Raw genomic sequence first — 14629 nt, 5'->3', positions numbered from 1 at the left:
ATTGTGCAGCCTGAAACAGAACAACAGCCAATCAAACTCCTTTAAATTTTTTATTCATAATTTTTTTTCTTATTGATCACAATTTATTGTAAAGTCATGAAAGGCCTGCAACAGTCAGTCTGGACAAATACTTGATTCTACCCAGTTAATGGGATGTGGACAGCAGCACTGGGTTACATGATGAGAACAACTCTTCCTATTACACCTTCCTAGAAAAATATTCCTTAGATAAGGCAAAGGACAGGCAGCTACTGAATGGTGATACTAACCATGCAAGAACAAGTAGGTGTGCAATAATCATCATTACTAAATCTTGAGCTAGAAGCAATGGGGAAAAATGGACTTCAGCTAGGAAATTGTAAGAATTAAGGCAAGAAATAAACTTTTGAAGAATGTCTCCTAGCTACCTTTATATAGGGTAGCACCCAAACACACTTTTCTTTAGTCTTAAGTTTGATGATGCACAAGTGGCCTGGTTGTGTTCTCCTTTGTCCCCTTCAGAGCTCAAGATTATAGAAGTGGTCAACAACAACAAAACATAAAGCCGTTTATTTCACACCTATGCATAAATAGCTAAATGGAAGATTACTGTTCATTTTCTTCTTCCATTATTTCAACACTTCAAGGCACATAAAGTAAAATGTAAGCAATGTGCCAGTCACCACCACTAGACAGTTGCAGGATATCTTCTGGTGTTACAGTGCTGAACTTATCATTGTCAAACTTGATCTATTCATCTTATTTCCTTTTCACCTATGATACATAATGACCTGAAGAACTAGAATTTTCCTGGTGAGTTAGCACTGCTTGTAAGTCATAGTATCCACAATTATTGGAGCCAATATCATCAGGAAATGAAAATGGTTCATACTTAACCTCTTTTGGGAGACTATTCTTCTTGTCATTAGCATTTGGTTGCTGATTCACTTTTTTATCTTCTAGATCCTTGAATTTTGACCAAAAAGAGACTATGTTCTCTTGAAGTTCTGGTGTTCAGAGTTCATAAACAATCAACATAAGAGGAAATTTAACAACAGTTAAGTAAGCAGGTAGCCGGCTGATCTTAGAAGATTTGATGTACAAAGCATTTCTCTGCAACATTGGAGACTGTTAAGTAATTTAAATCCTGTGAAAAGATATTTAACTTCTTGGTTGATGAAACAACTAAGCTGAAGTTGATTTTCCTTTCCTTTGGTAACCTCTTTCTCTTTAGACTCTGTGCATTTCATGGTATTCAAGGTAGTTTTAAACTCAACACCAAAATATGATCAATTAAGCTTTTCATAAATTTTAAGCAAGTTGAAATCATTGGTTTAAAACCATTAATAATTGAGGTAGTTTGTTTTGCAGTGATATGTATCTGCTTGAACTGATTTTCAAGTCTTGACAATAATAACTTTTTAAGTTAGAATATCCTTAGTTCTTTGGGAAGGTTATCTCCCTCAAATTATGGAAATACTGGACTTATTTCCCTCTTGGCTATAGAATCTACAGATCAAAATCCAGGACCTGGAAGAGTAATATGGAGACTCAAAGTAGTGTAGACTCTAGAGAGAACATGATCTAGGATTAAGAAATGTTTGATGAGAAACTATATGCAATTTGTCACTACATTATTGTGTTCTCCTACCTCATACCACATAAGGAGCTCAATTTACATGGTCAGAAGCATCTTTCACAGAGGCTGGCTCTTTTTTTTTTTTTTTTTTTTTTTGTTAATCTCCTTTGATGTGCTTTGCCAAATGCTGGAACAGAATATTTATCTCATGCCAGAATATCTTCCTTAGATTCATTTTCATTCATAAATCTGGCCATGTATCATCTGCTACACAGAATTGCTCTTGGTAAACCCCCAAAGCTTATGTAGGTCTCTTATTTTCTCTTGTTCCCACAACCACCTGAATTCAAACTATTATTTCCCATGGTTTGTTGAATCACCTGTCAGTGCATGGGTTACTTCCTGGAATAAACTCGAAGACGTTTCTTTGCGTATTTTAGTGCCTACCAATTGTCTAAAAGGGAAACTTGAAATAGATGCTGAGTCCTCTGTTGCCCTCAAACAAGAGGGTAGGTAATAAGACTGTGTTGAGACAGCAAAGGGCCTGTCTCTGAAAAAAGGCTGTATTTGATGCTAAATTGTACCAGAATGCACTAATTTTTCTTCCTTTCTCCTCAATGCTTATTTTATGGTAAATTGTCTCTCTGTCTTTGTGGAGTTGAGGCATTGAATATGCTTATGCCAGCCTGAAGATCAAATTAATGTTGGCTCAAGTCACACGGAGTGAGCCCTGGTTAGAGTTTATCCCTCTTCTACTACTCTCAATATCTTTTCCACTCTTACTTTTACTTATGTGTAGGGCCCGTTTATTTCCACTTTGTAGAGTGTGGTACAGTAAGAATGGTCCTTTGTTGGAGCTCTTCTCTAGTGGGGATGAAGTTTCATAGAAATCATCTCGTGGGCTTTAGTTCAGTTTTTGCCACTACAGACTCCAAGGTATTCTTTTCTGCTATATAAAAGTAGTAGAATAATTAAATACTTTTCAGACTCTAAAATGAGATAGATGTCATCCTAAAGAAAGTAATAGGTGTTGAGAAACTTTGTAAAGTGTACAGATATATAAATATTTGGTATGTTGTGTTAGTTCAGCTGCTCTTTACCTTTTACTATCTAATTGTGTAATTGACCCCCTGCTACTCACTCAGCATTGTTTCTGACCACAAATCTTTGAAACAATTAAAGTCTGCATGTCAGATTTGTCTTAGAGGATTTCTAAGGCCTGCCACTGTGGCTTAATGGACAGAACTAGATAGGTGGAAACATAATTTGATGAATGTGCTATAATTGGTCTTTGGTGTGATATAGTAATAGGAAAATTCATATAATTGACAATGTAAAGGCCCCTACTGCTAGCAGCTGCTTTAAATTTAATGGAGCCAAGATTGTTAATAGTCTTTTCTTCACAGGGGTCTTTTCTTTGGCAGCCAGAGCAGAGAGTCACACATCCCAGCATCCATGCTTCCCTTCAGCATTTTGCTTTGCCTCCAGCCCTGCCTTGCTAAAGCAGAAGATTGCAGGGAACAGGGACATTTTCACTTTTTTTTTTTTATCATGTCTTAATTATCTGGTAGAGCCATCAGTGTGTGATATGTGGCATTCCCTCCCTGTGGGACATCTTATACAGCGTAGTATTACAAGAAAGAGAGTTCTGGACCTGAACCAGGGATATGCCATTTACTAGCTGCAAATGTTCGACAAGCTACTTAACCTCTGAGCTGTGTTCTTTAGTTGCAACAAGAAGAGTAAAGCCTACATATTGTAAAGTGGATGACACATGGCAAGGGTGTATTTATTAAATACCAACATCCTATTTCCTTTACTTATTAAATACCAACCTCCTATTTCCTTCCCATATTCAGAAGTGGTATTATGCTTTTTAAATTAGCCAAATCCTTCATTCTCCTATGTGTCCTAATTTTTTGTTTCGCCACTATTATCAATTTCCTCTCTGCTGTAAGAACTATTTTTCTTCCTGATGCCATCAAGGCTTGAATACATGGTAAACTGCTGCCAAAGACAGTACCACATCTTGTGACTTATCTCATTTATATTTAATGAAGTATGCCACTATGGAGAGATACAAACGTCCTTCTGTATTTTTGACATGGCAGTGACCACAGCACCTCTGCTTTATGGTGGCTGATGATTGCATCAGATATAGAGGACTGAGCTTACACAACTCCTCAAGTCCTATTCCTGGTTTACCATGGCAGTTCTGTCACGTACACTTGACTTCTTGCCACTTATTTCCTTTTCCAAGCTTTCAGGAGTCATGTCAGTTTCGTATGCTTTGCCATGACCTAAGATGGACATATTTGTGTCTTTTCTATAGCATAAGAATTTATTAAATAGCAATAAATTCATAAACCATCTTTATTTCATTATAGTGTACCAATTAGATTTCCCTTGAGAGCTCATTTTAATTGAAGTTCCCAAGAATAAACAAAAACAAAAAGATGGCACATGTATATCAAACATTCTACAGAGTTGATTGGCTAAGTGCTTCAGTGATGGTAGAGAGTAGGAATGTCGCAGGTCCACAGTTATGCTATGTTGGGGCATTTTATTTATTTATTTATTTATATTTTTATTTTACATATCTATCCCAGTTCCCTCTCCCTCCCTCTTTCCCTCTCTCCTCCTCCTCATATGCACCCCGACCACCCTCCCTTCCCATCCCCCCTCACTCCACATGTAGGGTGATGCCATCTAGGAGGGGTCATTTAAATCTGTCAAGTCATTTGAAGTAGGGACTAGGACTTCTCTCCTGTCTCTAAGAGTTAAGGGAGTATCCCTCCATGGGGGATGTATCTGCAAGGTCCTTTTGTGCACCAGAAATACGTTTATCCCTCACATCCTTATGATTCTTAGGTAAACCATTTTGTAACATTCTAACAGACGCCTAGCTTCTAACAACTCAAATGCTAAGAACATTGTTGTGTGGCATCGGAGTCCTATAGCAGAGACTTTCTAGCTTTTCTGTAACGCTTCCACCTTCTATTTTCACCACTGTATTTGAAAAGTGTCTTGATTTATAATATTCTTTGTTTTGTTTCTGCAAAGACTTCATGAGACTATTTCCATGTTAGAATGTAAAATTTGGGGTAACTTGAATTTATGTTCCTCAGTTGTGGTCACACATATTTAACTTCAGAATGAACTGTTTCTTATCCCATTTGCAAGAGCTGGTATTGTACATTGGTACTGACCATTAGCATTCATCCTCTTGGTTCTGTTAATCCAATCTTAATTACTAATATTAACACTCAGATTAGACACCATGCTTTATATTTGTGTGTGTGTGTGTGTGTGTGTGTGTGTGTGTGTGTGTATGTCTGTGCAAGAAGGGCTGTATAAAAGCTAGATATGCTGCAGGTCAAAAGGGCCTCACTGTACTGAAGGCAAAACTGATAAGGAAACCAACTCGCTCTAGGAACTAGATATTAACAAAGAAACCCAGTTAAAGATCTGCTGGATACAGGTGGATAGACATAAGCAGCAGGGCTAGAGGCAATCCAAAGACTTGTCGGTGAGAGGTAATTCACTTTCAAAATGAACTACAGTATCAGGGTCTGGATTGATGGCAAGACAGACATATAGATGGATGTCAGTTTGATTGGACTATATCAAGTGGTGGGAACTATACTGAAACAAAGCTCCAGAAATAGTGAGAAGTTTTCTGGAATTTGCACCTGAGGGGTGAATGACAAGTTAGTGGAGCAGTAACTGTCAAAGTCTTGGATGTCCTGTTTTTAAATGCAGTTTTGCTGGCAGTGTTGCCTCCTTTTTGGTCTTATGTATTTGATTGGCTCTTGGGTCTGATTTTATGATTCTGTTTTAATACAGCCGAGGGCCCATGTATTCTTGTTCTATTTCAATGAGAGTATAGGTAGTACCTTTTGACTTTCATAGATAAATTATTATCAGTCTGTAACTCATTGAAATGCTGCCCATGTGGTGGTCTTTATGTCCATTTTCCCTCAAAATGGAGCTACTTTCTTCTTTTCAAAATGGAGTCACCAAGGGCAAAGCATAGGATGAAAGCCAGTTTCACACAACTTAGCTCAGGGCAATAATTAGTGCAGAGCACAACATCTTCTCTATAGGGATGATATTTTAGAGGGGCCACTTCCCACTGCTGCTAGGAAATTATAACCTTTATCACAAGATGCACCCCATACTGTAAATTCTCACTTATCCGTCTATTTACTGCAGCCTATTTGGACCAGCAGCCTCAGGATTTATGCCCAGACTTCTGTCTCTAGCAGGTGAGTTCCTGAAACAATTGTGGAATATCATCAAATTTCTCTTTAGAAGTTCAGTTCTTTTGCAGACTGGATGATCTGAGTTTCACAGTCACCTAGAAGGTAAGGAAAGGACACATTCTTGTTCAGCATCTGGCTTAATTGAGATCTTAAATGTAATCATAATAGGATGGGTATAACTTTCCTTTCAAAGAGGAATGGATCAGATCTGCTGGCTTAGTGAGCTTAAAGGAAATGAGGACATACAGCTCACAAATTATGAAGATACTGCTATTTCTAGTACTAGTGCCCCACTCTTTCCTTTTCAGAGCTCTAGACTGCCACAAGAAGTTTATGTCAGTCCCAGATTCTGTCATGTACTGACACTGTCATTTTTCTTCCCTCTCCCTCCTTATACGCTGCTTCTTCTGCTTGGTTTTCAGATGTGAGAATCCTTTTTAAAAGCTTCCATGAAGTCTTCTGATGCAGTTTAATTTAAATCATTAAGCAGTCTGATATAAGCATTTTATTTTCCCAAATCAATTGTATTCAGCAACTGCCTCTCAGTGTCACAGCCTCTGTAGTCTCTGGTGTCTCTTGAAGGACTGAGAAATTTCATTTTTCTCTCTGAATCCCAGCAGTGTGCACTTTAGTTTCATTATCACCCCAGAGCTATCAATACCCCAGAAGCCTCACCACTAGTCACTCTTTGGTATTCAAAGTCAGAAACTGATTCTCAGGTTTACTTTTGAAGCAAACAGACATATTTTGAGTTCCTCTAAAGAAGACCCAGTAATGTATATTCTTCTCCAAGTTATTCATTAGGTGAAGGCTAAGCTTCCCGGGAGAAAGGAATCAGAAGACACCTGGGATTATAGCTGGCTATAAGTGAATGTGATCTCAACCAAAGACTAGATTTTTTGATATGATGCTGTCTGTTTGGAGGATAATAGTGGTGTAGTCTTCTTTTGAGGTGAAGGACCAGTCTTCATTTCTTCCTTCAAAAGTTAATAGGCTGTTATGCAGCCATGTTGTTAAGACTTCATGGATGTAGCTTCTGAGATTTCTTGAAGAAATGCTTAGCAAAGAACCTGCTCCTCATACAATCTTTCTGCCCACTCTCCTGCTACCACCCCTGAGCCTTAGGTGTACACCTTGTGTTATAGCTGTATATGTAACACATGGGACTGGGCTTCACAATTCTGCACTTTGACTAGTTGTGGTCTTCTGTTGTTGTTGTTGTTTGTTTGTGTTTGAAGGGAAGGTAAGAGAAGAAGAAGGAGTAGTTTTCTTGAAGGATGAAGATTACATGTATCTGGTGTTATAAGGAGAAATATTTAGAATGTAACTACATCTTACCGTGGTTTAGTAAAGTAGTGGTTTTCCATTCTTTTGGTTATTTAAATAAGAATGTCTCCTGTAATCTCATATATTTGAATGCTTAGTCATGAAGCAGTGGAACTATTTAAAAGAATTAGAAGGATTAGGAGTTGTGGTCTTATTGGAGTAGGTATGAATTTGTTGGAGGAAGTGTGTTGTTACAGGTGTGTCACTGAACTTTGTGTTTTCAAAAGCCCAAGTCTGGCCCAGTGTCAACTACTGCTCTAGCAATGTGTGCTGCCATTCTTCCTGCTGTGCTTATAATGGACTAAACCTCTGAAACTATAAGAAAATCAATCCTTAATTAAATGTTTTCTTTTATTAATTCCCCTGGTCACACAATCTCTTCACAGCAAGAGAACAACAACTAAGTTCTCCTCAAAGATGAATGATTTTACTACCTTTGGGTAGTTAGCTATATTTCTGGAACTAGATATGATTTGCCTTCTTGAATGTGTCTAAAGTCCAATTAGAGAAGAAAGAGAGGATGTTTGTATATGCAGAGTTTGGATGGGAGAAATGGAAAGGAGAAATGACACAATGACAATATAATTTAAAAAAAAAATGAAAAGATAGTAGCTGAATTTCATTAGGTGACTAAGTTCTCATTTGGCAAAGGAGAAGGGTAGGTAAAGGGCAATTGTGAGTTAGTGTTAGCATCCAACTCTGAGGCTACCTGGGAATGGTGACACCATCAGAAGGGAGGGGTTTTCTTAAATGTTAACACTGTCATACATCTGACCAGAAGTTGATCCTGCAGATCAAACCAAATTTTGTGATGCTAATGCATTAGTTAAAGAGCAATGACTGAGTGGAACAAATGGATTCTTTTGTTCATGTTTTTCTAGATTTTTTAAACTGTCTTTTCTTTACCACATTCTTCCTCTCCTTCCATTTTCTAATTATCTGAGTCCTACATCTGTTCAGCCAATCAGTTTACAGGTTTTAGTTTGTTTGTTTAGAAAAACAACTAAATGGTCTGCTTTTCTAATCACACATTTAATTTCCCACAATTGGATTTGAGATTAATGATGTTTATACTAATAAATATTTATTTTTAAATATTTCCATCTTAGAAACTCATTGAAGAATCAGGCAGTAACCTCAGCCATTTTTGTGAGCAAACCCAGAGTCCCAAAGCCACTTAGATAGCAAGCACAACTAGTCTTTCCATTCCATTGTAAGACCAAAAGGGTCATTTATTATGTTAACTAAATTATCATTTGGAAATACATAGGAAAAAGTTTAGGAATTTATTTACAGTTGAGCAAGAAGGAACAGTGAAGTGTGGACTTGAATTTAGACTGTGAACCTCAAATTTTCATGTGCTTGTATTAGTTTAAATTTGGGTCTTGAAAGTAGTGTCCAAAATAGAACTATTCATCATAATATCATACTAATATATAAACACCATATGCTGAGAGCATGGTGAATAGAAGACTAAACCAAAAATTAAACTGAAACAGTAATGACATATACTAGAACTGGAGAATAACGTTCCTGAGAAGCCTGAAAGATTTCCATTTTGAAGAAATTTTTCCATTACCACAGCATCATCTTCCTTATCATAGATCTACTGGGTTGTTTTTTTTTTTTTTTTGTTATTGTTGTTGGTTGATTTGTTGTTGCTTTTTGTTTTGCTTATTGAGATACTCAGTAGTTCAGTCTATCCTCAAACTTCTGATCATTCTGCCTCAGCCTTTCCTGACTGTAACAACATACCTGGAACTTCATAAATATTTTTAATAAGCTATTGATACCTGGTATACATTGAACAAAATGACTGTGGTGGATAGGAAAGTGATTTTGTGGAAGTGAATTAATTTACCCTTGGGCCAGATTTATAGGTGGGGTTTATTAAGTATTCTGCAAAGAGCAACTTGAAAATAACACCAAGACCACCAAGAGGGTAAGACAGTAATATCTCCTTTGGAAAAAGCACTTTTGCTCTAGTGTGAGTTATTTTATGTGAATTTTTTTGACATGTATTTCCTGCTGCATGGATGAGGTAGTCATATAGGTTGGGGCCACATTCTGGGAGGTGACCTTGAGCCACTATTTGATATCTCACAAGCAAATAAAGTCAGACCTGACTGATCAGTTTGATCATGCAGAGAGACTTGGGTGGCAATGTTTCAAGCTGTAACTCTGTGATATTAGGTTCTAGAACTTGGCTGCTGATAAGGTTTTCTAGTTTGGGATTCTGACAAAAAAAATGTGAAAATTTCCTAATGGAAATGTGTTCCAGTTTTCTAGGTATTATTAATACCCCTCCCCCTTTATCCTTACAGAGTAACATGAGAACTTGTATGGGACTTCTTCCTTCTTTGGGTGAAACTGTTTCAAACTAAGTAGGCGTGACACACTGACTCTATCAACACTTTATTCTGGTAGGGATTCTGTTGGGTTGACTCAAATGGAACCTCATACTTAGGAGTAGTTTTGAGAGAAGGTTCACAGTTGTGCATCATTCAGAAGGATTAAGAGAGCTCACAGGAACAAGGAGTAACTCATGGACCATAGTCTGTTAGCTGGGAAACCAGCATAGGACCAACCCATACATCCTGAACATGGATGTTAGTTAGGAGTATTGGGCAGTCTATAGGCCTCTGGTAGTGGATCAGTATTTATCCTTAGTATATGAATGGACTTTGGGAGCCTATTCCACATAGAGGGATACTCTCCCAGCCTAGGCACATAGGGGAGGGCCTAGGCCCTGCTCTAAATGATATGACAGACTTTGAAGACCCCCCCATGGAAGGCTTCACCCTTCCTGGGGAGCAGAAAGGGGATGGGATGGGAGTTGGGGGGGCAATGGAAGTTGAGGGAACTGGGATTGATATATAAAACAAACTTGTTTCAACTCTAAATAAAAAAAAAAAAAATGAGAGAGAGAAATGTGCTTCTGACAGTCAGGTTGAAAGCATTGCTGAAATACCATCTGGAGATTGCTCTGTTGGGTCAAAATACAGAGATCAAATACCCAAAGTGTACAGATTGCTTTCAAAAGCTAGAACAATTATGACCTATGTGGCATGTAGTTCTTGGTTATAAAATACTTGTGTTTCCTAAATTGCTGAAATAGCTGATAATATTTTGGGATTTTGCTTTTCTAGATTTCTTTTTTTAAATAAATGTACCATTCTTCATCTCCCATGTGAAAGTACATGGGGTGGCTGAGGTTGGCCATTTTAAAGTACAACTCCTACAAATGAATTCAAAATTTCCTGTGTCACTGAAACTTTGGCAGATGTCTATTTAATTAACCAATTACAGGGAAAGCATCTGGAAAGAAAGAAGTAATTGAAGGGAAAATGCCCATTAGGAAAGAAAACAGGAAGTCATGAGCCTGTTGTATTATAGAAGTGAAGGTTAGATTTTCGGAAGATCCCATGAGGCAGAAGGAAGCCACCAGGAAACTCAGTTAGACATATCCATTCATATGTGTCAGTTGCCCTAGGGTGTCCTGGAAGTCTTCTACACTAACCCTAAATGGCTGCCTTTGCAACTGGTTGGAGCTCCAGGTGCTGGGATGAACTGAGTCAGGTTGAGGGCTGGGAGAAATTTGTTTTTATAACACTACAGTTATTTTACTCTTTTTTTACATGTCCCTACTGGGTATTTAAGACTATGCAATAGGCCAAAAACAACTTCTTGTTTACTATGATCATTTAAGGCTCCTCAAGAGCTACTTTGGAGAATTTAGATAGAGTCAATGCCCCTTTAATTTCATTTAAAGTTTTTTGTTAATTATGTTATCTGAAGAGATGGCCTATACTGACCTGATGGCTTCCTTCACTTAGAAACATTGATAGGTTTTTTTTTTTTCTGCTTGTAAAAGTATACTAGCTAGAATATAATCTATTTTTATTAGGGTAAAATAATTTACTTAGGGTAAAATTAATTTCCCATAAAAAGTCCTTTCTTAACTGGAAGTCCTTTCTTTTTATCAGAATTGTGTTTCCATTTTTATTCTTTTTCGTATTTGTTCCTTTCTGTCTTTTCTTTTCACAATTGTTTCTATGTACTTTGCATTGCATGTCTTAGCTGAGAAAAAGTAATAAACAGAAGTCAAAAGTGAAGTTTTTATGCAGATGTAAATAAATAAATAAGATAGTTAATATCATAGAAAATGATCAGATTAGGAGTTAGAGCAAGGGCCCATTTACTTGGTGAAAAGAAACTGTGGCATTTCTAAGGGAAGCAACATGTTTTATTTTTATGGCCTGAAAATCAAACTTGTCCAGCTTTGGGATAATATTTCATAATATTAAAGGTGGAAAGACAGAGGGTCATGTCCCAGGTTGACACAGCAACTTTGTGACTCTAAATCCCAATGTGGTGTCTTTTCAAAGTAAAGGAGTCCTAAACATCTGCAAGGTACTTCAGATGTGACTATGAAAAGTCTATCAATGCTTGAAAGGAACCCCCCCACACACACATACACACACACAATAGGCTATCTGAAAGAGAAACTATATGCAACTTCTAAGAATATGCCATGCTTTTTGAAAGTTCTTTAGGAATGGGGCTTATAAAAGTGACTTGAGGTGGAACTTTTCAAGGAGGAATCCATTCTCTAAAGAGGACTTCCAGGGATCATTTTCAAGTGACTCAAGATATAAATTTTGAAGCAATTGAAGTGAGTATCTTTCCTCTAAAATGGGCTTCCTGGGTAGAAGCAATGATTAAGTGAAAGAAAATCTGCCAGAAATTCCAGACAAAAATTTCAAAGCCTGTCATAAAACATAACAACAACAACAAAACAAAACAAAACACTTATAATTGTTTCTTTTATTTTTTTGAGATATTAATGTAATTACATATTTTCTTCTTCCTTTCTTCCCTTCAAACCCACTTATAACACCTGCCCTAGTCTCTTTCAAATTCATGGCCTCTTTTTTTTCATTAATTGTTGCTACTTCTAGGGATGTGATATCAACAAGAGACTTGATGCCAAAGCTAGTGATTATAGTAAAAAGAATCACCAATTTGATGCTACAAATCCTTAGATGAATGTCATGAATGTAGTCAGTTTCAAGGGTGCTAGACAGAAGAAAAGATAAAAAGAGTATAGGGAAAAGAAGAAAATATGTACAAAAGCTCTTTTGGAGTTGTTAGGCTTTATCATTGCAATATGGGAGCGAGAATCTCTTCTTGTAACACCAGAAATGTTCATCTAGAAGTCTTTATGCATCAATAAAAGTTCATATGATAGTGACTCTGAGCTAAGACAAGAACTAAAGCAGAGCCAACATGACATATTTGAGATACTGTTGTCTGAATCAGCCTTGAGGGACACACCAGAACTGCAAGAGGCCCTTGGTAGGAGTCTTGAGACTTCTTACACTAGGACTGCTTGTCAGCAGCCTCCACAGATTCAGTTACAACCCTGCAACGTGTCTGTAAAGGTCCCAGGCAAAGCAACATGGAAGGGGTGAGGGTACTGCTCCTTGGACACTCCATGGATGTGTCTATAGGTAGTTTCCATATTGTGTTAATTAAGCAAGAAGACCTATTTTAAATGTGAGCAACATCATAACATGGGCTGAAAGAGAGAAAGAGCAAAGTGCCTCATGGCTCTTTGCTTCCTGACTTTGAACACAAACTGTCTCAAGCTTCTATAGACATGAGTTTCTAAACACAATGGACCATACACTGGATTTATAATCTCAAACAAGCTATTCTTCTCTTAAATTCTTTTTGTCAGGTATTTTGTCACAGCAATGAGAAAAGCAAATAATATGTGAGTCCAAGGGGCTATAAGCTAGACAGTGACAAACCTACCATATTAAACAAGACAAAGGGCTATGAAAGACACCATTTCAGAGAAATACTTGCTATGTTAGGCAATTCTCGTTGTTTGTGATGTCCTGGCTGTGATTACTGCCAGGTGAATAAGATCAGTCTCGAATCGTAATGTGCATTCCTGGGAGATTAGCGTGAGTCACTGGATGTGCAGTTTGATATGTAATCTGCTATTGAGTAGGGGCTGAAAAAATAAAAGCAATCCTAATTATGCAAAATCTGCTTATGAACATAGGTGTGAAGTATAAAGCCAGACAGGATAGCTGTGTTGTTGTGTTATTGGAGTCCTGGGCTAGTAGCTTGGCTGGGAAACCAGACATTTTCTGAATAGGATTTCGTGAACATGATTGTGAAAATCCTTGATAAGGACTTCTCTAGTCTCTGGTTCTTGCTTTCCTGCTGTTCCTCAATAATGACTTCTTTAGTATCACCATTTGCTATTATAAATCTATGGCTGTCTTTTATGGTTTATGCGTAGCTAAGAAAAGAACTATTCAGTAGCATGCAGAACAGTTTTTATTTATAAAATTGTTTCCATTGAAAATACCACAATTACTTTTTATTGTTGCATCAGTTATACAAAGGGGTCTCATTTCTCATTTTATGACATATTTATATATACATAATGGTATAGCAGACCCTAACCCTGAGATCATTCACCCTACAATTCCTTACTCTTATCCCCCTCTTACTTCTCCATTCTTGACTATAGGTATCATATCCATTTCCCTAGAATTTGCACAGGCACTAGAAGTAATAACATATAATCTCTATCACTACCACCAGTACCATGCTTCTTAGCACTAACTGAAAGCCAGTATGTGCCAGAAAGCATACATGAGATTCATATCCATCATGTGTTTTGAGTCTTAAACAACCACTGAGACTAACAAATTTGTTGAATCCAATGTACAGATGACAAAACAGATTCAACGAACATTATATCAGTTTTTCTAAAGTTCCACAATTCACTTTTAGTGGTATATGGATTTGAAATAATGGTGGACCACATGAGAATTTATTGTTAAGAATTCATTGGCACATGATTGTTAGTTATATTGGAAGATGAATCAATTGCAAAGGACAGGTAAGTATCCTGAGGTTAGTCTGAAAATGTATCATTTTAATTCAATAGATACTGTATAATGGTTATAGGCTAGTGAGAATTCACAGAGCAAGATAAGATATGACAGTGGCACCAGGATGTATCCCCAGTGTACAGAAGGACTTTGGGAGCTTGCTCCCCATGGAGGGATACTCCCTTGGCCTAGAAGCAGAAGAGAAGGCCTGATCCCTACTCCTAATGACTTGACAGATTTAGATGACCCCCTCCTGGAAGGCATCGCTCTACATGTGGAGTGGGGGTAGGTGGGAGAGGGGTGGTGGTTGGGCATGGGAGGGTGGGAGAGAGGGAAAGAGCGAGGGAGGGACAGGGAACTGGGATCAATGTGTAAAATAAAAATAAAAAAGAAAAAAGAAATGAAATTTTTATGGTACAAGGATGAGTTCTTATAAACACAGCAGTAAAAGCTCAAGACTAGACTAGGGTTAGAAAAATTGGAGCAGTAAAATATATTTTTGTTCCATGATTTTCTTGTAACAATACAGTATGCATCATTTCTCATGATAATTTTACTGA

The 14629-nt window shown here is 37.4% G+C and overlaps 1 pseudogene; it reads right to left on the bottom strand.

Moving 5' to 3' along the window:
• Positions 1-585: 585 nt before the first annotated feature.
• Positions 586-1262, bottom strand: LOC127224783 (ubiquitin carboxyl-terminal hydrolase 14-like; annotated as a pseudogene).
• Positions 1263-14629: the final 13367 nt, after the last annotated feature.

This window comes from Phodopus roborovskii, unplaced genomic scaffold (genome assembly GCF_943737965.1).
Source record: "Phodopus roborovskii unplaced genomic scaffold, PHOROB, whole genome shotgun sequence".
Classification (NCBI taxonomy): Eukaryota; Metazoa; Chordata; class Mammalia; order Rodentia; family Cricetidae; genus Phodopus; species Phodopus roborovskii.
The sequence above is the reverse complement of the archived record's forward strand: the minus strand, read 5'-3'. Positions and strand labels throughout refer to the sequence as shown.